This window comes from Lactuca saligna, chromosome 6 (genome assembly GCF_052625555.1).
Source record: "Lactuca saligna cultivar CGN05327 chromosome 6, ASM5262555v1, whole genome shotgun sequence".
NCBI lineage: Eukaryota > Viridiplantae > Streptophyta > Magnoliopsida > Asterales > Asteraceae > Lactuca > Lactuca saligna.
The window spans coordinates 8,982,253-9,006,944 of NC_136422.1; the positions used below are offsets into that span (position 1 = coordinate 8,982,253).

Here is a 24,692-nt window from a genome sequence, read left to right on the forward strand (position 1 = left end):
TCCTATAAAAAAGGTAGAAGACCTCATTGAAATTCAGATACAACTATGTTTTGGGCTAGCTGTGCCTTTTGAGCCAGTGGGTATTTTGAGCCCAATTTTGGGTCCGATTTTGGGTCCGTTTTAGTATGATTTGGACTAGTTTTGAGCGATATTGACCAAGGTCGATTATTTTACCCTCTAACACTTATTCGTAGGCGGTTGGAGGTTGCCAAGCTCCTAGACACCAATTAATTGACCGCCTAGACCGATTTTTACAACCATGATATATATATATATATATATACACACACACACACACATATGTTCCATCTAGATTAAAAATAAAATAGAGATCTTGAGAATCAACCTTAGGCACGTATTTCATATCTGCCGCTCCAAGCCTCGGGCGTACCGGTGCGACATGTCTAGTATAATCATAAATGATTATAAAACGCCTCTCATTCCTTTTTCCTCTGCCACCATCCTCACCACCATAACTGATGGGTTTTTTGTACAAACAATCCTATGTGTGCATGCAACCCTAGAGTTGGATCTATGTTATCACTATTAGTTATACAACATTATGAACACTTGAAGAACCCTAAAAGGCTTCTAGGAATTTCGAAATCCTCAAGGAAAGATGAAATACATACCTCTTGTTGTTATATTGTAATAACAACTTAAATCTTGAACCTTCTTGTCTTTGAAAGCAAGTACCACAAGTGTAATACCTCTAATGGCTCACAAACACCAAGAGCAAATGGAGAGGTAATAGAGAGAAGGAAGAGGTGTGAAATTCGTCCCTAGGAACCCTAGACAAGGCATGGACGAATTCTTATGGCCTTAGGGGTCTTTATATAGGTGTAGAGATTAGGGTTTCAGTCCTTATCCTTATCTAGTTGCTTGCCCACCAAGTAACCATAAGATAAGCCTTGAAAACCCTTATCCTTATCCTTTGGACAATTTCAAGGATATATTATCCCTTGAATTCGTCCAACCAATATCTAGGATAACCATTACCTTATTGTGTAACTATCACATAATTACAATTCAGCCCCTCTAGTTTAATTAATTACACTTGATCACAAAATTAATTCCTAACTAATTATTGACCAATATTAATTAAATAATTATGATTTCTCCTTTAATATATTATTCTTATAACATATTAGTAAATCATAATAACCTCTTTCTCTATTATTTCTCCAGTCAAGTTGCTTTGGTGAAGGCAACCCAAAAGGACCATGCACAATCAGGTCAAGTACTTGACAAATATGGTTACGGGCTTAGACACTAATCCAACAGTCTCCCACTTGGATAAGTCTAGTAATTATAATAGTAAGTACTACCCGATTAGCAATCGTAACTCTCAAAGACGCTGTCAAACTTTGATCTTATCAGTAACCTGTCCTTTAGATAAGGGATCATATATTCCTCCAATGTAGATATCATATAGACGTGAGACATGAATTGAAATCATTCTCTCAGTCTATGTGCTGTTTCCCGATTTCTGATTTACGACGACTGACTAATTGAACAAATCAAATTAGCCCTAGCCCGACCGAGCATTTATGTTTGTCATCACTAAATCATCGAGGGGCCCAAAGATATCGCTTTTATCCTACTTTGGATAAAAGGAACGGATAAACTTTGATACAATGCTCGCTTGCACTCACTCACCGAATTACACACAACAATATGTTTTATAACACCAAGTTACTAGTGCGTTTAAATATTATCAATGTGCAACCGATTTGCAAGATACAACTCACACATCTCAGTTTCAAGAATATAAGATGTTATCGTCTCATGAATTACTCGTGATACAATTCATGGAGTGATCCAAGTGAGTGTGGGTTTAATCCAATGCTCAAATCTTATTCATAAGCACTCATGAACGTTGCAGCAAACATTTACTTATGTCTAATACTCTTTTAGACAATCCACACACCAATTCACGACAGTCTTCATTCATATCTACTTCCAATTAAATTATTCAGGAAGTCAAAACATGCAAAGTGAAACACAAGAATAATACTAATCCCATATGACCTCAAACCTTTGAGCATAAATAAAACACCTTTTATTTATCACCATATTGATTACTCATTATTATTCATTTCGGGTAATCGACTTCTTACTTGAATTATTACACTTGTCCCATGTTCCTAGCATGCACACAATGTTTACCTATGGTTCTTTCTTTGTGAAATAGATCAAATTGAACACATTTCCAATCATTCTCATTTCAAAACTCCAAATCCTTTTCCATAAGTGAAAGAATATCAAATTCTTGATACTTATAGAATATGCTAGATTCTAACATTTTATGCAATGATCCTTTCATAATGTCACTGCACCAAAGTCACAAAGACTATTGCCAATGATATTACAAAGTCCTCTATCGGAGATTGTTACAAGACAATTCCTTAGATATGATGTCTCTCACTCCAATTACATTCCTTTGAACATACTTTTGCATAAATGTTTCTAATCTAGACATAGGTTTTCAATATTCAATTCCCAATATGGACACGTTTCCATATTTTCCATATGACAACTTATTCTTAATAGAATCTTATCTATTCATAATAATGTCGATATGGTCCATCCAATATGGAAACATTTCCATATTTTCCATATGACAACTCATTCTTAATAGAATATTTTCTATTCATAATAATGTCGATATGGTCCATCCAATACCATGCTTCCAACTACTCACAAGTCACCAATCCTCGTCGAACTTTGGATTGTCCTTTGATAGTTGTTTAATTATTTTAGTCAAAACCGATTCTTGTCCCTTTTCCCTCTAAATGCGCTAGACATTTGGAAAATTTTAGAATGGTCAATTATTAAAGCATTTGCAATCGATACTATACCCGAAGCGTATGGGACACGATGCATAATGTTTTATTTGCTATGTTCTCAAAATTCGAATTGTGAAGAGGAATGTCGTAATCATAATCGAAATTTTAAGAACACACTATGTACCTTTGACTAAATTTATTAACATTTCTCAACCTAAGCCTTTAGATTTGAAATGAAGCATAATATTCTTTCCCTTAATTATAGCAAAACTACTTTACAACCCTTACGACTTTGCAAGGTATAACTCTTGTTTTCTATAATTAATATTGCCAACTTGCAATATGTGCCTTAATAATCATACAATCATAACATTTATGCTCCCACTATCATGATGATTATTATTAAACATAACACTTATGCTCCCACTAGCTTTGACATGTATTCAGAAACAACTTAACTTTCAGAAAAACAATACTTATTGAATTTCTTAAGTTCATGTTTCTAATACTTAGTTCTTTGATAATCTTTTATCAATGCTTCTTGAACTTATACACATTTGCCTTAGATAGTTCATATGTGTGTCTAAACAATTAAGATTAATTGCCAAACCTCACAATTCAAATCATGGAAAGGGATACCGTAACCATAATCGAATTCGAGAATGCAATTTTACAATCACTATCTTCTTAAAATCTTTCTTAGTGAAAGCATTTTTCTCACAATCATTTTCATGAAGGAGGAAATCTTATGACACTTATATTTAAATGGTGTATGTGTTCCTACCCATGTGAATTTGTTAAAACAAAGGTTTACGACAAATTCAAACTCATATGGATCGAACTTTCTTAATCTTGATTTCTTGCCTTATGGTAGCACGACTGCCCACCATGTCTTCCAAGTAGTTAAGCAACTCACCTTTTCCTATCAATGTACTTTCCATTGATCAAGGTCCTTGCCTTTTATGCATTCAAATGAGAACTCATAGGACTCACATGCATACTTAACTCAATTGGAACAACACAGAAACAAAATAATGTCAACACGATAGGTTGTTAACCTCAACTCGTGTGCTAGTGATGATCGATAAGGTTTATTTTATTTGTTCTTAAAACCTTTCAAGAGCATTAGACTCCCACTGACTCCTTGACATATAAGATTCTCTTGTCAATAAACATTTCTTGACAAACAAATATTCAAGAGTTAGTGTAGTTTTTATCAAAACACTTCATAAATTGGTCCTAGTTGGTCTTTGTCTTATCCAAGACATCACAACTTTCCACATTTGATGAACGTTATAAACATTTTAATACTTGTCACTCATTATCACAGTCTTAACTCTAAAACTTGTTTTGGAACGAAGTATGATTGACTTCTTGATTTAACCATTTCTTCAATTCTTGATTCCTCTTCATACAATTGTACTAAGACTCACTTAGAGGATCAATTGAGATATGGTTCTTAATCATTAAGACCTATCATAAAGCATAAAAGGTACTCTCCCTTCTTCTTAGAATGGAGAAACTTTTATCTTTCTGCCTACTTGATTCTTCTTATTTGTTTTGCTATTGATTTAAACTTTTTCAATCAATTCAGAATTACAATTAATCTTATGAGTATAATCATATTTACTAGACTTTTAGTAAACCATGACGAATATCTTGTTACTCTTATGGTGGACTTTGACCAACACACAACTTTGTGTACTCGATCGCCTAGTCCCTCACTTAACACTTTGTCAATGAATTAGTCTAATTTCCAAATATGAAATTTCTCATTCTTCGTGCAACCAAGTTGCATGATTCCAAATTTCTGTCCAATTGAAACTTGGGCGATGAGAAACTCTCCCTATTTGGTAAATTCTCGACTTTTCCATAAACACCATAAATAAGAATCATATCCATTTGTTGTAGAAATATGCAAACACCAATTTTCATAACGATTTCATTGCAAGGAAATAAACAAATAAATAAATAAGTCAAACGAAAATTTATTTTGTTTATAAAAGCAGCGGAAAACATTTGTCCTTAAAATGTAAAATCCATTGAAAACTATGTATTTCAAAAGGAAAATTTCTAACAACTCTATCATAACTATCTAAGCTATGCGATCAAGATCCATTCCTCGTGATTAGATTCATCTTGCTCTTTCACCAGGCTTCCTTTCTTTTCACCGATCCTACAAAACATTCAAATGCAATCCTATCACATCATGTATTAAGAATCAATGAATAGGAACTTAACAGAGTTAGATAATGGATTTTACCTGAAGCACAGCCATACACTTTGACTCTCCCATCTTCTGGACTCTTCAGGCTCTTTGGGCAGACTTGTATCCAATGCCCTTTCTTTTGGCAGCAAATGCAGGTCAATTCTCCTAGAACGTCCTTGGAAGCATGGTCAGTTGACTTTCCCAAAAAATACACTCCATTGCTTTTCCAAATCATTTCTAATTCAGCAGCAATGAGCATGTAAGTTAGGTCAATGAGGTTGTCGTCATGATCCATAATATAATACTTTCTTTTGAACTCATTATATGATTCAAGAAGTGACTGTAAAACCCAATTCATAACCAACTCATCTGGGAATGACACACCCAACATTATCAATCTATCAATGTTTGATTTCATTCCTAGAACGTGGGCACACACGGGTTTATCATATTCATGTTTCATTTCCAATAGGGCTTTAGTGATATTGAACCTTTCAATTCTTCGATCTTGTGGGTTAGGGAGAACAATTGGAGGAGGTGGAGGAAGTGAAGCATGATTTCTTGTTCCTCGATCGAATCGTGGAATACCATCTTCATGTGGAATGCTTGTTCCATGGGATTTGGGAAGACCATAGTTGTCGAACTTAGACATCTACAAAACGGGAGAAACAAATTCAAGTTAGTTGATTGATTGAGTCCTTTGTAAATCACCCAAATGATATACTAAGGCTAGGACCCAACACAATATTCTACAACTCGGGAGAGGGATGCCGTAACCCTAATTGCAGAATATTTGAAGGTAAGTGAATGACGATTCACTAATTTCCACCATGAAAACGAAAAAGAAATTTAAGTTTTAAACCTATGAAAACTCCTAGATCCTATGAGATTCATTGAACATTTCAATGACATGTTTTAATCTCGATATTCCCCTCTTGTTTGTGACTGGGATGCCGAGGATCACAAAGCTGGTGTGAATAACTATGCAAACTTACATGGTGCCCTCACATGTTACAGTCACCTATTCGATGTGCCGGTAAACCACACACGCTCCACCGAACTATGACAAACATTGAGTCACCCTTTGCTACCTTTGCTTAGAACCATTTAGTGTGCCGGTAAACCACACACGCTCCACTAACATCTTTGCAAGGGCACAAAGTGTAATTTCATGGAATTGCATCAATTCACTTTTGCCTAAGTAACTAAGATTGGGAATTTGTAAAACATTTAGTTACTTTTGTACTTCATTATACTTATAATGGAAATTTTTGTCCTATCCTACCCGTTCGGCTAATGACCCTCCACTAGTCAAGAGTGCGGTGGGTAAGAGTGGATACCCATTCAATCGCCATTTTATAGGCAATTTCCTTAAACACCCCTTATAGACCAGCTTCGTGAATGAGGCCTACTAACGGTAAGACTGACTTTTACTCTTACATATATATAATGTTAGACTTTTAATGTTATATATAGTATAGGGTGTATTTTACACTTTTAAAATGTTAGGTGGTCAAATATAACAATTATACTTTTAATTTTAAACCAAAACTTTTATGGTTTTATTAAGCTTCTTTTAATTATACACCTTAATTAATTAATAAAACCATAAGGGTGTGATTTGAACTTTTCAAAACAATACTAGGGTTTTAGAATTTAACATTCCTAAATTAAACTTTTAATCAACTTTTAAATTCCAAAACTTGAGGGCAAGTTTTGAAACTTTTCAAAACAATTAGGTTTTAATCTCACTTTAAAATTTTCTAAATTTAATACTATTTAAATTAAAATTTTAAATATTAAAACTCTTGATTTAATAATTTAAATTAATAGTTTAATTCAAGATAATTATTAAATCATAAGGGATTATTTGAATCATGAAGGATAATTACCAATTAAACAATTAATTTATCCTAATCCTTTTAATCCCTCTAAAATTCGAAAATCATGGGATAGGATAATTCAAAATCTTTAATTACCATATATAACCATTAAAGGATAATTACAAGATATAGGATAATCCAAATCCCTAAAATTTAGGATCTTATCATGTGGAGGAGGCTAATTTCGAAAATTATAGGGTTTTGCAAATCCTAGATTTCGAAATCTTGAGGCTTAAGGAAAGGATTTGAAAACCCTTTCAAATTTTCGCAAATTAGGGTGTAGAAACCCTAATCTCGAAATTTCTAGCCTCGTAGGGTTTATTGGCTGTAAACCCTTATATGTCAAGTTCATACAATTGTATAATACTAATTGAAAACAATTTAACCTAAGGCTCTGATACCACTGATATGTTTTTTGTACAAACAATCCTATGTGTGCATGCAACCCTAGAGTTGGATCTATGTTATCACTATTAGTTATACAACATTATTAACACTTAAAGAACCCTAAAAGGCTTCTAGGAATTTTGAAATCCTCAAGGAAAGATGAAATACATACCTCTTGTTGTTATATTGTAATAACAACTTAAATCTTGAACCTTCTTGTCTTTGAAAGCAAGTACCACAAGTGTAATACCTCTAATGGCTCACAAACACCAAGAGCAAATGGAGAGGTAATAGAGAGAAGGAAGAGGTGTGAAATTCGTCCTTAGGAACCCTAGACAAGGCATGGACGAATTCTTATGGCCTTAGGGGTCTTTATATAGGTGTAGAGATTAGGGTTTCAGTCCTTATCCTTATCTAGTTGCTTGCCCACCAAGTAACCATAAGATAAGCCTTGAAAACCCTTATCCTTATCCTTTGGACAATTTCAAGGATATATTATCCCTTGAATTCGTCCAACCTATATCTAGGATAACCATTACCATATTGTGTAACTATCACATAATTACAATTCAGCCCCTCTAGTTTAATTAATTACACTTGATCACAAAATTAATTCCTTACTAATTATTGACCAATATTAATTAAATAATTATGATTTCTCCTTTAATATATTATTCTTATAACATATTAGTAAATCATAATAACCTCTTTCTCTATTATTTCTCCAGTCAAGTTGCTTTGGTGAAGGTAACCCAAAAGGACCATGCACAATCGGGTCAAGTACTTGACAAATATGGTTACGGGCTTAGACACTAATCCAACAATAACCACTATTACCACCACCACTACCGCCACCTCTGACACCAGCCGGCCCTACCACTGCCACCTCTGATACTTATATCACCGCCAACTCTATCACAATCACCTCTTCTGCTACCAACTGTCATAATCATTTATGATTACTCAATCTGTGAACAAACATATATGTATAATCATTTATGATTAGACATATGTGTATAAACATGTATAATCTTATATGATTATATCTCTTTGTTATATAATCATTTATGATTAGGCATATCCCGTTGTTGCTTGTACGTTGGAACATTAGCGCGGCAAATGAGAAATATATGGTTGAGATTGAATCTCAAGATCTTTATTTTATTTTTAATCTCAAGTGAACCGTTCCATATATATATATATATATATATATATATATATATATATATATATATATATATATATATATATATATATATATAGAAAAGTTAAATAGAGAACCATAATTATTGGTTCTCCAAGGAACTAATTTTTTTTTCTCAAGTTCTAGAGCTTATTCTTTATCAAAAAAAAAAAAAAAAAAAAAAAAAAAAAAAAAAAAAAAACTAAAAATATTTAAATTCATAACATAAAATTGAGAATGTTAAATATATTTTTCGGATTCACCATGTGAATTTAACGATTTTTTTTTCCGAATTTGATATTATTGGAAAAAGGATAAAAAGTTATGAATTTCTGTATTTTTATTTTTTAGAAAAAATATGCTTTGAGTTTTGGCGAACAACGTGGCATAAGGCGTATATTTTGTATATAATTACTATTTTTATATGTATTATCAAGTATTATTATTCATTATATATATATATATATATATATATATATATATATATATATATATATATATATATATTTGAGTTAATACGACGTTTTGATAAAACTTAGCGACAGACAGAAACTTTGGAGCCATAACACGACATGACGGAGCCAGAACAAACAAACTTTTTAAAGCATTGGTTAAATTACATAATAATTGTAATAAGCAACTTTTACAAATAAAAAGATGTTTGTGATTACTTTTTCGAAGGAAAAAGTATTTTTTGTAAAATAACTTTGTAAAAGATATTTTTCGAAAAGATGATGTTTAAAAAGTATTGGAGATTCTTTTTTGTTTTTCCTTTTTATTTGTGTTTTTTACAAACCCTAGTTTGGTAATAATTTTAAATTTACTTTTTCATTTATCAAATAACTTTTTGATTTTTCTAAGTTATAATAAAATAAAATAAAATAAAAAAATCTCTAAGACACGCAAGCAGAATTGTTTGGATCATAATCAGATTATACTTATCCTTTACGTCTTACAAGTTAGAATCCCTTCTTTGGATAATGGACTTCCACACGTTAAATTTCAACCCCATTTTCCACGGTACTTCACAATTCCTTCGTTTTATCCTAAGCTTTAATAATAATTTATCATTATATCTTCTGTATTTTCTTTGACCAGAAAAAACTATTATAAACATATTAAATTGAATAAAATATTTTTTTAATAAAGTAAATAGTAATTATATATAAAATAGAAATGTATAAGATTAAGCTAATTATTAGTATTCGTACAATAAATAATAAATAAAATCAAATATTATAATTATTTTTGATGTATTTGTTTATATTTTAAATATAATAGCATGAATTACATAAAAATATAGGAGAAAAATATAAGATGAATATATTCTCACACCTTATATTTGATAGTTACACCCAAAGGGCGTGTTCGACAAAACGATCCGTTTAAAACAAAATATCTCATTTAACACTACAAGCTTCTAACGTTTAATATAATCAAAACGTTACAAATATAAATGCTACTTCATTTAGCGTTTAACAAAACGCTACAAACTACCCAATACCAGCTGGTTAGTCGAACAATACCAGCTGGTTAGTCGAACACGCCCAAAATGTCAAAGTCTAGATTATAAGGGGTGCTTTTCGATTTTTCTACTATTTGATTGGTTTATATTATTTAAGTCTAAAACTGCCCTTGCATTAATTATGGCCTTTGTACGACAAAGGCTTTACACATAAAAGTGCAACAGGCCAACAGCCTAAAAAAATGCAAAAGCCCAAACTACCCATGGCCCGAACATGTGTATGAACAGGGCACAAAAATTGCATGCATCATCACTTATCTTTGGTCATTTTTGCGGCAAATTCTGGACACTTTCTGTCAGTTCTGACAAAAGCATTGGAAATGTTTACACCATTTATAACTATTTATAACTATGCGACAGGATAAGGGTGAGATGTATCTTACGTTATAATGCTTAAAATAGACACCAACACACAACATTGCATTCACGCACTTCATTTTTTTTATCCTAATCATGCTCACCCTCGTATTTTTCTGTGGGTTTCTTAGTCCAGCTCATGCTTTTCACAATCTCACTTGCATTATAAACCAACACGCGTAGCTTTGATAATCGATCAATCTTTTTTTACCAAGATGGGTCGGTTTTGGTTTTTGGTTTACTCGATCGTCTGTTGTTTCATAGCAAATTCTATGCAGCTTGATGAAACCCAAAGCTTCATAGTCAGGATTCAAAACGACTTGAAACCATCTGTTTTCGCTGATGTAGAGCATTGGTATAAGGCAACCCTTGGAAGTTTGAATTCAAGAAAGTCGGATTATAACAAATTCAACAGTGTCCAAGGTGACAAAAAGCCAAACCAAGACTTCCTTCATGTTTACAAGACTGTTTTCCATGGTTTTTCAGCTAGACTGACTCCTCAAGAAGCTCAAGAACTGGAAGACCACCCAAGCGTCATGGCTGTTTTACCTGACCAAACTCTTCAGCTTCATACTACTCGATCTATTCAGTTTCTGGGGCTTGATAGCAATGAACCTAATGGCCTATTGAAGGAGTCAGATTATGGTTCTAATGCCATTATTGGCATCTTGGACACTGGTATCTCACCTGAAGCATCAAGCTTCCATGATCAAGATCTTGGTCCAATCCCTTCGGATTGGAAAGGAGAGTGCATGGAAGGTGAGAAGTTCACCAAAAATCTCTGTAACCAGAAGATAATAGGAGCAAGATATTTCACTGCTGGATTTGAGGCAAGCATCCAAGAAACCAACAGCTCAGCTCAGATTAGATCTTCAAGAGACACCGATGGCCATGGCACCCACACAGCCTCCACTGCAGCTGGAAGGGTCGTTGCTAATGCATCACTGTTCGGGTATGGAGAAGGAGTAGCTGTCGGAGTGGCACCCAAAGCTAGAATCGCTGCGTACAAAATATGTTGGGGAGAGAATTGTCGAGAATCAGACATACTCGCTGGATTAGATAAGGCTGTGGAAGACGGTGTCCACGTCATTTCCATCTCCGTAGGTGGCTCCAGAAGCAGGCCATATCATCTTGATCCCATAGCTATAGGAGCTTTTGGAGCAATGACAAGAGGTGTTCTCGTTTCAGCTTCAGCAGGTAATGGAGGTCCTGATGTTATGTCGGTGACAAACACAGCTCCGTGGATAACAACAGTCGGTGCAAGTACAATCGACAGGAGGTTTCCCGCAGATCTGATCTTGGAAGATGGCACAGTAATCACAGGGGCATCTGTTTCAAGTGGCACAACAATCCTAGCAACAAAATTCTTTCCATTAATCCATGGTAGGAATGCCTCGCAAGGGATATTTAGCAATTCGAGAGCAGCCACTTGCATGCCGGAATCACTTGACAAAGAACTGGTACGTGGGAAAATAGTGATTTGTGACCGAGGTGGGAATGCTCGTGTCAAGAAAGGTGAAGTGGTCAAGGAAGCTGGAGGGATAGGGGTAATTGTGTCAAACGTTTCTCCTCAAGGTGAAGGACTAGTATCAGATTCCTACACAATTCCAGGGATGATGATAACCGAATCAGGTGGTAAAAAGCTCCATGCTTATATAAGCTCTTCAAAAAATCCAATGGCGAAGATGATAATTCACGGGACTCGAACAGGGGTGAAACCTGCACCTGTAGTTGCATCCTTTTCATCAAGAGGACCAAGTATTGACTCGCTTTATGTACTCAAGCCTGATGTAATAGCACCAGGTGTCGACATCCTAGCAGCATGGCCTAATGATGTGGCACCTAGCGAAATTCCTTCTGACCTTCGAAGAACAAGATTTAATATAGCATCAGGCACTTCCATGTCGTGTCCTCACGTGTCAGGTTTGGCTGCTCTACTGAAAGGGGCCCATCCAGATTGGTCTCCTGCCATGATTAGATCCGCAATCATGACCACGGCATACATGGTTGACAGAGAAGGGAAGCCATTGCTAGATGAAGAATCATACAACGAAGCCAATGTGTGGGGCACCGGTTCAGGTCACATAGACCCTGGAAAAGCGGTTGATCCAGGATTGGTATATGACATAACAGCGAATGATTATATTCAGTTCTTGTGTGCAATGAACTACTCAACCCAGGCTTTTAGACAGTTTTCTCCAAAACCAGTCAGGTGTAGGGGAAAGCAAAACAAACCATGGAACATCAATTACCCAGCAATATCAATCGCGTATGGTGAACCAAGAGGTTCATCAGAACCAGAGGTAATAGTCACAAGAACTGTAACACATGTTGGGGCAGGTATATCAAATTACAATGCTATTATTACTAGCCCAAAAGGAGTCAATGTAACAGTAGTGCCACAGCGAATGCAATTTACTGTAAAAGGGGAAAAACAAAGTTACACGGTTAAGATTGTGTCTGATCATAAGGTAACTGGCTCATGGGGGAATATGGAGACAGAGTTAGGTAAATTAATATGGACTGATGGGAAACATAATGTAGTGTCGCTTATAGTTGTAATATGGCAACATTTATTCTAATTTGGCGCTAATAGATTGCGAATGTATACGTCATGCTTTCAGGGACCATAATGTTTAAAGATAACAAATGTTTAAGAATGTACTAGGCGTAATCTCGCGTGTTGCGTAAGAATGCATTTAAGTGGTTAAAATAATTATGGGAAAAAAATAGAAATATATTGAAATTTACGTTTTTAATCATGTTTTCGGCATTAACCGAATTATCAAATAACATAAAAATTCATCAACTTATATTTTGATAGTATCTAATAGTCTATACCTTATAAACTTACTTTTACTTTTATAATATCCAATTTATATTATAAGTTTTTGTATAACATTAATATAATATAAAGTCGCCGGTAAAGCCCTTGTCGCCGGTAATAGTGTCGCCGCTAAAGGGTTGTCACCCGAATCCGCACTTTCCCCCTCTATTGCATCTCAACCGTTCGATGAGATATCCAATCCAACGGGTGGGGGTGCCTTATCCTGTCTAACCTAATATCGGCGATATAGATGTCACCGCTAAAGGTTAAAAAAAGTCGCCGCTAATAGTCCGCTAAAAATGACGCGGTACCCTTCCCTCCAGTTTGTCGCCGCTATTACTCATTGTCGCCGGTAAAGCCCCTGTTGTCGCTGCTAAAGGTGTCGCCGCTATTGTCTGTCATAGATAAAAAAAAAACGCACGCAGATAACCTCCCTTCTTCATTTTCCTTTCTGTTTGCTTCCAATTTCCTTCACCATCTCACTGATTTCCTCTTCAATCTGCTTCTTCCAAGCAAATTTCTCCCCACATTGTTCCAAGCAAGTGTCTCTAGGTGTGGTTAAAGTTTTGGGATCAATTTCTACCTCCATTTCTTGAAGAAAGGTAAGTTTTTTTGATGATTTCATTTTTATTTTGTATGAATTTCGATTTGTAGCTTTGTGTAGTGATTGAATGATAATAAATTGTTCATATTCTTGTTTTTGGTGGTGTTGTTTTGGATTAGAAACAAGTTATTCAATTTTTTGTTTGTGGTTATTGAATTGCAATTAGTTGTGTAGCTTCAAGTTGTATTTATATGTGAAATTATGTGAAAATTGTCATATGTGAAAATTAGATTGTATATTCCGTATTTGTTTGAATATATGTGAATTTGGTATATATATTCCAATGTATGTGTGTTTGATGTATATGTGGTATATTAGTATTTGGTAGAAATTATATGTATTTGTTATAAGTAGAATGTTATTGTGTGTATGTGAATGTATGTATGTTTGTTGTAAATGTGATATATGATTGTAAACTTTTGTATTTGATATAAATAGGATGTTATTATGTATATATGTGAAATTATGTGTATTTGTTTTAAGTAGGATGTTATTTTGTGTGTATTTGTATTTGGTGTATATGTGGTATATGTATGTAAAAGTATGTGACTTTCATCTTCTTATGTATTATATAAAACTATGTGGTTTTGGTATAAGTAGGATGCTATAATTGAAAAAAAAAAAAGTACATTATTTTTATAATTTGAAAAAAAAAAACACAAAAAAAAACTATAAAATTGTTTAAAAACTTATGTACAAAAACTAGAAAGCTTCTAGTTTTTACCTAAGCTAACTCCAAATTAATTAACCAATAAGTTATATAGTTAACTTATAATTGGAAAAAAAACATCTAAAAAAATTATAAAATTGTTTAAAAACTTATATATATTTTAATCTCGACGGTAAAAAAAAACAACACAACAACATAATATGTATGTAAAAGTATGTGAATTTCACCTTCTTATGTATTATGTAAAATTATGTGGTTTTCTTATAAGTAGGATGCTATAATTGGAAAAAAAAATAAAAATACATTATTTTTATAATTTGAAAAAAAAAACACAAAAAAAACTATAAAATTGTTTAAAAACTTATATACAAAAACTAGAAATCTTCTAGTTTTTACCCAAGCTAACTCCAAATTAATTAACCAATAAGTTATATAGTTAACTTATAATTGGAAAAAAAACACAAAAAAAATTATAAAATTGTTTAAAAACTTATACATATTTTAATCTCGATGGTAAAAAAACAACACAATGTCTCACACGAAAATGTAGACGATGTCGATGTACTTCAAAATATCTCTTCATCCGATGCTCCACTTTTTATCGATTTCAGCATGTACTTTCAAAACATTCCTAGAGTCATTGTTGATGTAGAAAGTGCATCTGAAGTTCCTCCGCCAACTGGTAGAGTCAATGATGTTTCTGATTGCGATACTGATTACGATGACACCAATTCTGACTATGATACCGAAGAAGACATTGAAGGATATGACGAAGATTCTGATTAGAATAGTTCTTATGTAATGTGTATTTGTAATATGTGTTTGTAATATGAACTTTATTTAGATTTCTAGTTTAAATAGAAATGCTTATTCCTATCTAAATGTTTATTCCTATCTAAATGTTTATTTCTATGTAATGTGTATCTATAATAAAAATTGTATTTGTATATCTTATAATTTTTCAGGAAATGATGAGAGTGTGACTGTGGTTTATGTTTACCCTGGTTGCTGTCATGGGTCGTGGACATGGGGGAGATGGAGCTGAGGACCCACCTTTCCCAGGTGGTAGAGGTCCTGGCCAGCACGAGCAGGACGATAAGTCTTATCATGAATTTTTATTTACTATTTGACTTCTCAGACGTTTCTAATAATTTTTAATTACATTTGTAGTTGAGGAACGTGCCCGAAGGAAAGTTCGAGGAAAAGCAAAAAATATAAAGCTTGAAAAAGCAATCTTGCAGAACCAGGGGAAACCAATAGGCATGCAATATGATACAGATATCACATTTAATCCCGTAGGAGAGGCGGGAGACATGTTTTCCCGAGAAGTTGGGAAAACAATGTGGCAGATGGTCCCTTTTGACAAATGGAGTTGGAAAAGAGTTTCCCCTGATATAAAGGACATTGTATTACAACATTTAGCGGTAATTATTTATTTAAATATATTTTATAGGTTTAACTATAATTGTTTTTTACTTGATTAACTTTTTTTTTTTTTTATTGTAGACAAAGTTTGATCCCAATCAAATGTACCAGGATGCACAAGCTACTCTATTGACAGAGAGTTTTCAAGCAGCCTTGTTAAAAAGTTTTCAAGAGCGTAAAGTCGACGCAAAAGAATATTTCAAGATGGTTGGAGGGTATGAAGATATCCCGAGAGCATTGGCAAATCCTCCGGATGGTATGCTTGTTTATAACTGGGAGAAGACAGTTGAGTATTTTCAAACTGACGAACACAAAATTGCTTCAGAAAGGAACAAAAAAATCCGTGAAAAGCAAACAACTGTGAATCGTGGGGGTTCGAGCTCGTATAACAGTACTTGCTATACGAAGGTACCGTAAGATATATGTAATTATTTATTTAAAATATAATCTAATTTTTAAACTTAAACAGAACCTTAAGAGAGTGGAAACATTTCGCAAAGCTCATACCGATAAGAATGGTGTATTTGTTACTGCTGAATCGGAACAACAATATGTAAGTATTTAATTATAATTTTATCATATATTTAAATGTTTATTTATACTTAATTGTTACTCACTTTTGGGAGTTACAGAATAGGTTAGTTGAAGAGCTGCTAGAACAAACTCAAGGTGAAAGTGAGTTAACGCCAACTCAAGAAAGAGCTACGTTCGAGAAAGTATTAGGAGAGCGACGTGGCCACATTAGAGGCATTGGCCGCAAACCTTCTGGTCTCCCGACGATTCCACAGCCTTCACAACCATCACAGGTAAAATAACAATCTACTTTAGCATCGTAAAATGCATGTTGATTTGGTAGTTCTGGTTTTGTGGTGGTTATTTGCTAAAAAGTTTGGTAATTTGATTTTTGTCCCAAGTGTAAAATATAACAATGTACTTTGGTTTTTTATCTTACTTTAAAAATAACAATGTATTTTAATAGTTTTTGTTTATGTTTGACGATCTAACTTACAAGTTTATATATATTGTTATTAATTATGTAGTTGGAAAATCTTCGTGCAATGCTCGCCGACCCGACATGTATGGATGAACTTTATTTGTTTTTTCAATCCCAAAATAATCAAGGAAACGATGGGAACGACAATGAGGGTATGTAAGAATGGGTTTTATTTGCATATGTTATCTCGTTTTGCTACTTGTTAGATTGTAAAAATTTTGTTATTTTGCTACTCGGATATTATGACTTTTGATATTTAATTGTATTTTGGATGTTTGTTTGTAATTTGCATTGACACTATTATGTTTGATATTTAATATGATGTTTGTTTTGTAATTAGCATCGACACTATTGGTTTTGATATTTAATCGAATATTGTTATTACCGGCGACACTTTTACCTGCGATATTATCACCGGCAACGAAAATCATTAATAAAAATGAAAAAAAATTACCAGCGACGCTTTTACCGGCGACGCTTTTGCCGGCGACGCTTTTACCGACGACATCTGTCATTACCGGCGACAACATTATTAGCGGCGACAATAGTTATTAGCGGCGACATACTAATAACGGCGACTATTATTATTAGCGGCGACAAACTGATCAATAGCGACGAGGCAGTAGGGGCGATTCAGTACCGGCGACGTGTCGCCGCTATTAGTATTACCGGCGACTTTTGGGACTTTTACCGGCGACAAAAGTCGCCAGTAATGGCCTTTTTCCTTGTAGTGTTTTCTTATGTCCGATAATATTTTTTTTTGGATAAAATAAGAAATAAGTTGTTTTGAATGAGCTATTAATAAACAATATTGAACTAATAAACTTTGTATTACACGATTTAAATTACACCAAAACATCTAAGGTTTCATATATGAACTTTCAAATATTAAACATTGAAATTAAGAATGAATTCATACAAAATATATCATTATACATAAATGTCATCAAGAATTTTAAAATAAATCGATTAGTAAACATGATATTTAATTTTAATTACATATTTTGCAAGGCATACGTTCGACTTTATGTTCGTACGCCAATAATCCTCTTCCTTAATTTGTACCTAAAAATTAAGGTGAATAGGAATATAAAATAGATATTACTAAGTATTAATATAAATAATTAAAAAAGGGTATGTAGATCTCCTACCACCGGTTAAAGACAACATACCTCTCTAGTGTTAACGATTCCTATGTGAAATTGAAGTGGTCATTCTATGTACACCTTGTTTCTAATTACATAAATAAATATGAGTAACCAAACATAAAAATGTTATCTTTATGTAGGAAAAATATTTTAGTTAACTAACAAGTTAAATAATATAAGTTTAAGAGTTAGGAGTTTCAAAACATTAATATTTTTGTTAATCAATTAATTAAGTAACACATGTTGAAATTTTCACAATCATTATTAAAAAGCATTTGAAATATCATTTTAAATGAATTTTTGTTGGAGTGTTTTGACCTCTATTATAATATATATATATATATATATATATATATATATATATATATATATATATATGAGTTTTAATTAATTATCTTTTTGAAACAATACAATTACAAAAAAAAAAAAAAAAAAAAAAACATATTTAAAATATTTAATTAAATATTTTCGACATCACCTTATATAACATATGATCAATATATTAATGATTAAACCACAATATACAATGACTGTATTACAATAATCCAAAAACAAAGAAAATATAAAAACAAATTAGTATAACAAACTTACAAATTAAAAGTTATAATATAATAACATATCTCCAAAAATGTATTACAATAATCCAAAAACGAAGAAAATATAAAAACGAATTAGTAAAACTAACTTAGAAATTAAAAGCTCTAATATAATAGCATATTTCCAAAAGTGGTCATAAGACCTCAACCCCACAAAAAAACCTTTAAGTTTGTCTTCTTTCTAAAATTTGTATATGATTTGTATGCATGTCTTCCCAAAAGATTGACTTTTATAGTAAACTTTTCACTAAATGCTAATTAAACATACTATTAGTTATAAAACTTTTGAGTGTTAAATCATAATTAATAAAAACTTTTGAGTTGCATTAGTTAAAAAAATAGGGTTTGAAATGAATGTGTTTAAAGGAAGTTAAAAAGGGGGTTTCAAATGCATGAGAATTAAGAAAAAATGCTAGCTTTATAAGTATGTATGATATTGGTTTATGAGTTACGTAGTTTTGCTTGATGACATTTTGAATACTCTTTTAAACATTGAATGGATGTTGTGTAAGAATGATTTGAATATTGAACAATTCATTCACATTCACTTTTGACTTTACAAATGAATAGAAATCATTTAGTTTGACACAGATCACACGATATATATTAAGGTTTGCCATGGACACACATAGAAATATATGACGCGGGAAAAATAAATGAAGATAGGAATTAATGTGGTATACATAATCATGGTAATAGTTTTTATGATGCGAAAAAATAATTGAAGATAGGAATTTATGTGGTATATAGAGGGAGGTTTAAAATACAATCAAATAACATTTCTCTAACCACATAACCACTCTTATAACCTTAAGATCTTTATAGGACATATCAAATTAAAGAGCTACACCAATCATATTATACATGTAGTAAATGGAATCACAAACTAGAAAGGGTGTAATTAGATTTTCTCCATTATTTCCGGATCTTGATTTGAAACCATTAGATGTCTATTCACCAAATTCAACCTTCTCCTTCAAACCCCGGAAAAAATGAAGAGTTCACCCGTGCTTTGTATTAATCTCTTATGGCCGATGAGATAAATTTGATCGTTATCCAATTGCAGTCAGCGACGAGATGCGTTTGGCTTGCAGGCGACAAGATGATTGTGGAATCTATCTATTTGAATTCCAATGGTGACATGAATTTTAGAAGGAAGAGCATCAAATTAACATTTCCAGTGACAACCATTGCTAACGACTTCCACATCCGAACTAGAACCTTACTTCGAACACACAAAATACATACCTTATTTACGTGATCCAAAACTGCGTGCTTCCATGCGTGAAACTATCGACGATGTATCCCAGACACGATCAATACTCAATACCATTGGCAAATGCCATTATCATTAAATTGTCGATATCGTGAGGTCACGTCTTATGGAGATTGAAGAAAGCTTGGCGGCTACAAATAATCATAAAAGGATCGATCTATTGGAGATGCCAAAATTTAAGAACCAAATCTAACTCTTCACTTATCTACAAAGTTGTTTTTGAAACGTGATAATCACCAACTAAATGATTTCTTCTATATGAAAGTTTTCGGTAAGGAGGTCATTTGCATTTAGATGATCTTTGCGTTTATATTTTGAGATTGATTATAGTTTACAATGTGTCTTGGACACATTCTGTGTATGAATTTGAATTTATATTTTGATTTTGATTATGCTTTACAGAAGCGTGAAAGAGGTTCTTCCACCAATTTTAGATTCCACTTCCCCCCCCCCCCCCCTCCTAGAAAACAGACCTTTAACGACACGCTTTTTATGACACGCATTGATTAATGATATGCAAAAGGGCGTGCCCTAAAAATAATGTTAGATCTTTAGAAATTTGAAGAATTTAGGACGCGCATTTTTGCGTTCCCTAAAATTAGTGTCCAAAAAAATTACAAAGACGGAGGGTGTTTATCTTAAATGTGTGTCCTCTATAAATGTTGCTTTATAACTTTTTATTTTAACGCATGTTTTTAAAGGGGGAAATGAAATCCTTAAAATTTTTAAAATTTTGTAGTACCCCGCTTTCCACTCTCTTCTGTATATCTTCCTTCATTCTCTCCCCCTCTTCTCTCTGCAAACCCTAAGGCATTCCATTGCCACCATCATTGAACCCTAAAAACTCTCCTTATATTAGGGATAAACCAACCTGATTAAAGGAAAAATATCATATCGAGGAATATTACTGACAATAACTTTTTGGAGTCTAAAAGCCCTAATATCATTTCAAACTATGGATTATGTACAATCAGAGCTTGATGCTACAGAAACAAAAAGCAACCCAGCTTACCACGAAACCTAAATCTAGCAATGAAGCTATGGAGGAGAAAGGGTTTTCTCTTCTTCCGATTAGGTCAGATATGGTTCAGGGGTTTAATTCATCCGAGAATATGGGTGGACGGAAGGGATTAGGAGGAATGCAACCCTAATATGTGCACCGATAATGACAGATATGGTGGATCTGATGTTAATTCAAATGAATTCGGCGAAATCTTATGGTGCTCACCCCGTTGATATCTGATTGGATAACTTGAAAGGGTTTAACGCCTGGGAGGCTATCTAAACCCTATTCAAACTTAGTCCTCTCCCCACAATTTTCACTTACAGGTGCTATTTCTACATACATCACTCTGAGAATACGAATGCTGTCATTTCAGTTTCATTGTAGTCCCCTGAGTTGCATGTTGGATTCATGCAACAAACAGATGACCCTTCCCTTTTTTTTTCTTCTCATTGAGATTTATTTCTCCTATCCATCACCTCCATTTCCCATGAAAAAAATTTAAAAATGCTTTATCAATTAGGGCTAATCATTTTTTTTAAACCTGCGTTTCTATGACTCTAGCTATTTGACTGTATATGTCATATTTTTCTTTCATTCTCATAAAATATGTGTTTTATAACCATTAGAATGTATTATTTTTTTTTACAAATATATACAATCTTTCTTTTTCCTGTTTGCAAGGTACAGAAGAGGGAAAATCACCAAGGTGCTCTAATTCCAATGGCAATGGTAATAATCTAAATCAGTGAAGCCAATGACTCTCGCATAGGGGCATTTAGGTAACTTCCCAATTTCATTTTTTTTTTGTTTTTCCAAAATCATCCTGTTTCTTGTGTAACTTTTAATAGATTCCAACAGGAAAATATCATTTTGGATAAACATGAAGAAGAAATAGTTACGTGTCTAGTGCTTCTACTCAATGCATTCTCTACACACTGAGCTGTTTTCTGGGTATGAAGATGTTAGTTCATGATTGAGCTATTTACGTTGGTTTGCATGCATCAACAAATGATCGATTTGGGGGATAGTCTTTCTATCATTCTATTCAAAATGGCCAGCCTAAATGGCATTGGGTCTTGACACTGGGTCCCATTGGTCATGTGTAAGCAAGATGATGCCCCTGATCCCATTGTAAGTGCATCTTTCATGTTCCTTTTTGTCACTTTGTTAATCTTGTTATTAATGTTTTATCATTCTTTATATTGTAAGTGCACATGTACCGAAAATGCCCCTGCATTTTCAATAGTAGCAAAGTACAATGTTGCCACCTTTTTACCAAAGGGACTCTATGAATAAGTAACTCATTTTAAACATTTACTAACTTTTTACCAAAGGGTCTCTACATACTGAGTTGTTTACTATGGTGTGGAGATTATTTGTTACCTAACTTTATCTCAACAAAACTCTACTCTTAACAGAAACGTCTTCAAAATGATATGACAATAAATAATATGGTTGTCGATTCCCATCAGAGTATTTGATGAATATGATATCCATTTCATCTATATTTGTGGGTTATAAGTCCACACTAGCAACGTAATTCACAAGACTGTCTAGAATGATCAAGTGTTGTCATCTTACTTCGGGAGATGACCAGACATACCATTTCATTTTCCTGATCAGACCCACCATATCTGGTTGTCCAAAGGAATATATATCAAACATTGGTATGTAATCCATACAGAACAAAGTTCTACTCTCTATTCCTATCACACCCTCCCTTAATATGATGTTACCTAATATCCAAACTTATTTGAACTAATCATCACCTTTAAGTCCTAGTGTATAACAAGACAATGTTACAATGTATCTAATCAACATATTTTCCTGCCTATGTAATAGTTTTACACGATATGGTATAACTAAGTACCCTTTTGATTTAACTCGAACTATGCATCCTTTATAAATCTTATTTCATTACTCGGTAAGACTATAATGCTAATCAATCTCCAAACCATTTTTCTATTTATACCATACTACCCAATGCAATATGCAATGATTTTTTTATCCAACTTGACAAGATCTAAATATTATTTATATGTCTTAGTTTTAAACTTTGATAGGATTAGAAACCTTGAACTCAAACTTTTAATACTAACTTTGTTTGGGTAACACTATCGTAAATTTAATGTATATATTTAACAGAAAGTATCCTGTATTTTAATATACATAAATGTTTTAAGTAATAATACTAATTTTTAAGATTGTCATGTAATAATATCATATAAGCACTTTAACAAATAAATAACCATATATGGTTCACACAAGATATGTTATAAAATATACATTTAACTCACATATAAACTTTTAGTAGATATTTAATATCTTTTAATGATTACTTGTATCAAGTCGTGTTCATGAGAGTAACCATGCACTCACCTGACTTAGGTGAAAGACTCATGGGAAACTAAGCTCTTTGGCTAACACTTCAGATTCCCTTTTAAAACAACCTAAAGATGAATATTACTAAGCTTTAGTATTCGTTCTTACTTATAAAGTTTAATCGTTATAATGCTTTTATCGGATTTATCAATAAACATAAGAGTACACTGACGAAGAGCTGATAAGAAATAACCAGGTAAGATTGTATCGTAGGTAGGACCCATTTGATATATAGAGATATATTGTTTGGAAAATCCATGCTAAACATGTCACAGATCTAGCCTAGACATCACCCGTGTAAATAGATTAGTCAGTATAACAATTGGTATTACTGATAAATCTTATTTATAAGTTCATAGTAATGGTTAGGAACATAAATATAAGTTATACTTAAAGTATGGCAAGCATAACTCAACTTAAAGGTTGTTTAACAAAAAATTGAACATTGCACTAGTAGAACTTCGAAACAGAAAGCTCTAATTCTTCGAGCTGTCTAACACTGTAGAGCTTTACTACTATCACCTAAGAAATAATAAAGCCAGGCATCAAGGCATGTGGATAATTTGAGAGTGTTTGGGAGAAGATGTGGTGAGAAATGAGTGAAAAATCGGAAGTATGTATCGAAAAAATAGAAACACGCGTTGCGCCTAGGTGCGTCGCGCGCTGCCTACATGGTAACTTCTTGTTCGTCCATGTCGCTCGACCTTAAGGAAGAAGTGTCCCACCAGATTGCGCCACGTGTTCGGTTTGGGGAGGAAAGGTCCAACCAGATTGTGACACGTATAGCTCATTCGTGGCGCCACGTGTCAATCATATGATGGTCCGAATTTCTAAATTTTCTAAAAACTTAACTTTAACATACAAACTATGATTTTGATGGTTTTTATATCCATGCATTCCTATCAACCTGTACTACAACTTTAATTTAGTCATCATTGGATAATTCGCATTTCATTTTTCGTTTTATGGTCCAAGAATGTTTAGACTGTAAACAACGTTGCAAAATTCATAACTTCATCATATGAGCACTATTTTCGATGTTTTTATATCTCTAATTTCATATCAGTGGTTAACAATCCACTGATATTCATTTCGATTTCTATGCCACACACTGTTGTAAAGTGTCGCACTCGAAACTTCAAAAAAATCGTAACTTCTTTATACAAACTTTGATTTAGGCGTTCTTTATATGCACACCTTCCTAATTACGATTACTACAACATTCATTTATATCAATTTAGATATTAAGCAACCCATCCCACTTCAATTTTTGTGACACATGTTGTCATATTGGGTTGAACGTAAGACTTTGATAAATCGTAACTTCATCATATAATGCCAGATTTAAGCATTGTTTATATCCACGCGCTTGTGAATATGAATAAACAACTTTCATTAAAATTATTTATCCTAAAAATCTTTTATTTTTAA

General features: G+C 33.1%; 1 pseudogene; it reads left to right on the forward strand.

The window, feature by feature from the left end:
* The first annotated feature begins 10,548 nt into the window (after positions 1-10,548).
* LOC145001799 (subtilisin-like protease SBT1.5 pseudogene) lies at positions 10,549-12,948 on the forward strand (annotated as a pseudogene).
* Positions 12,949-24,692: the final 11,744 nt, after the last annotated feature.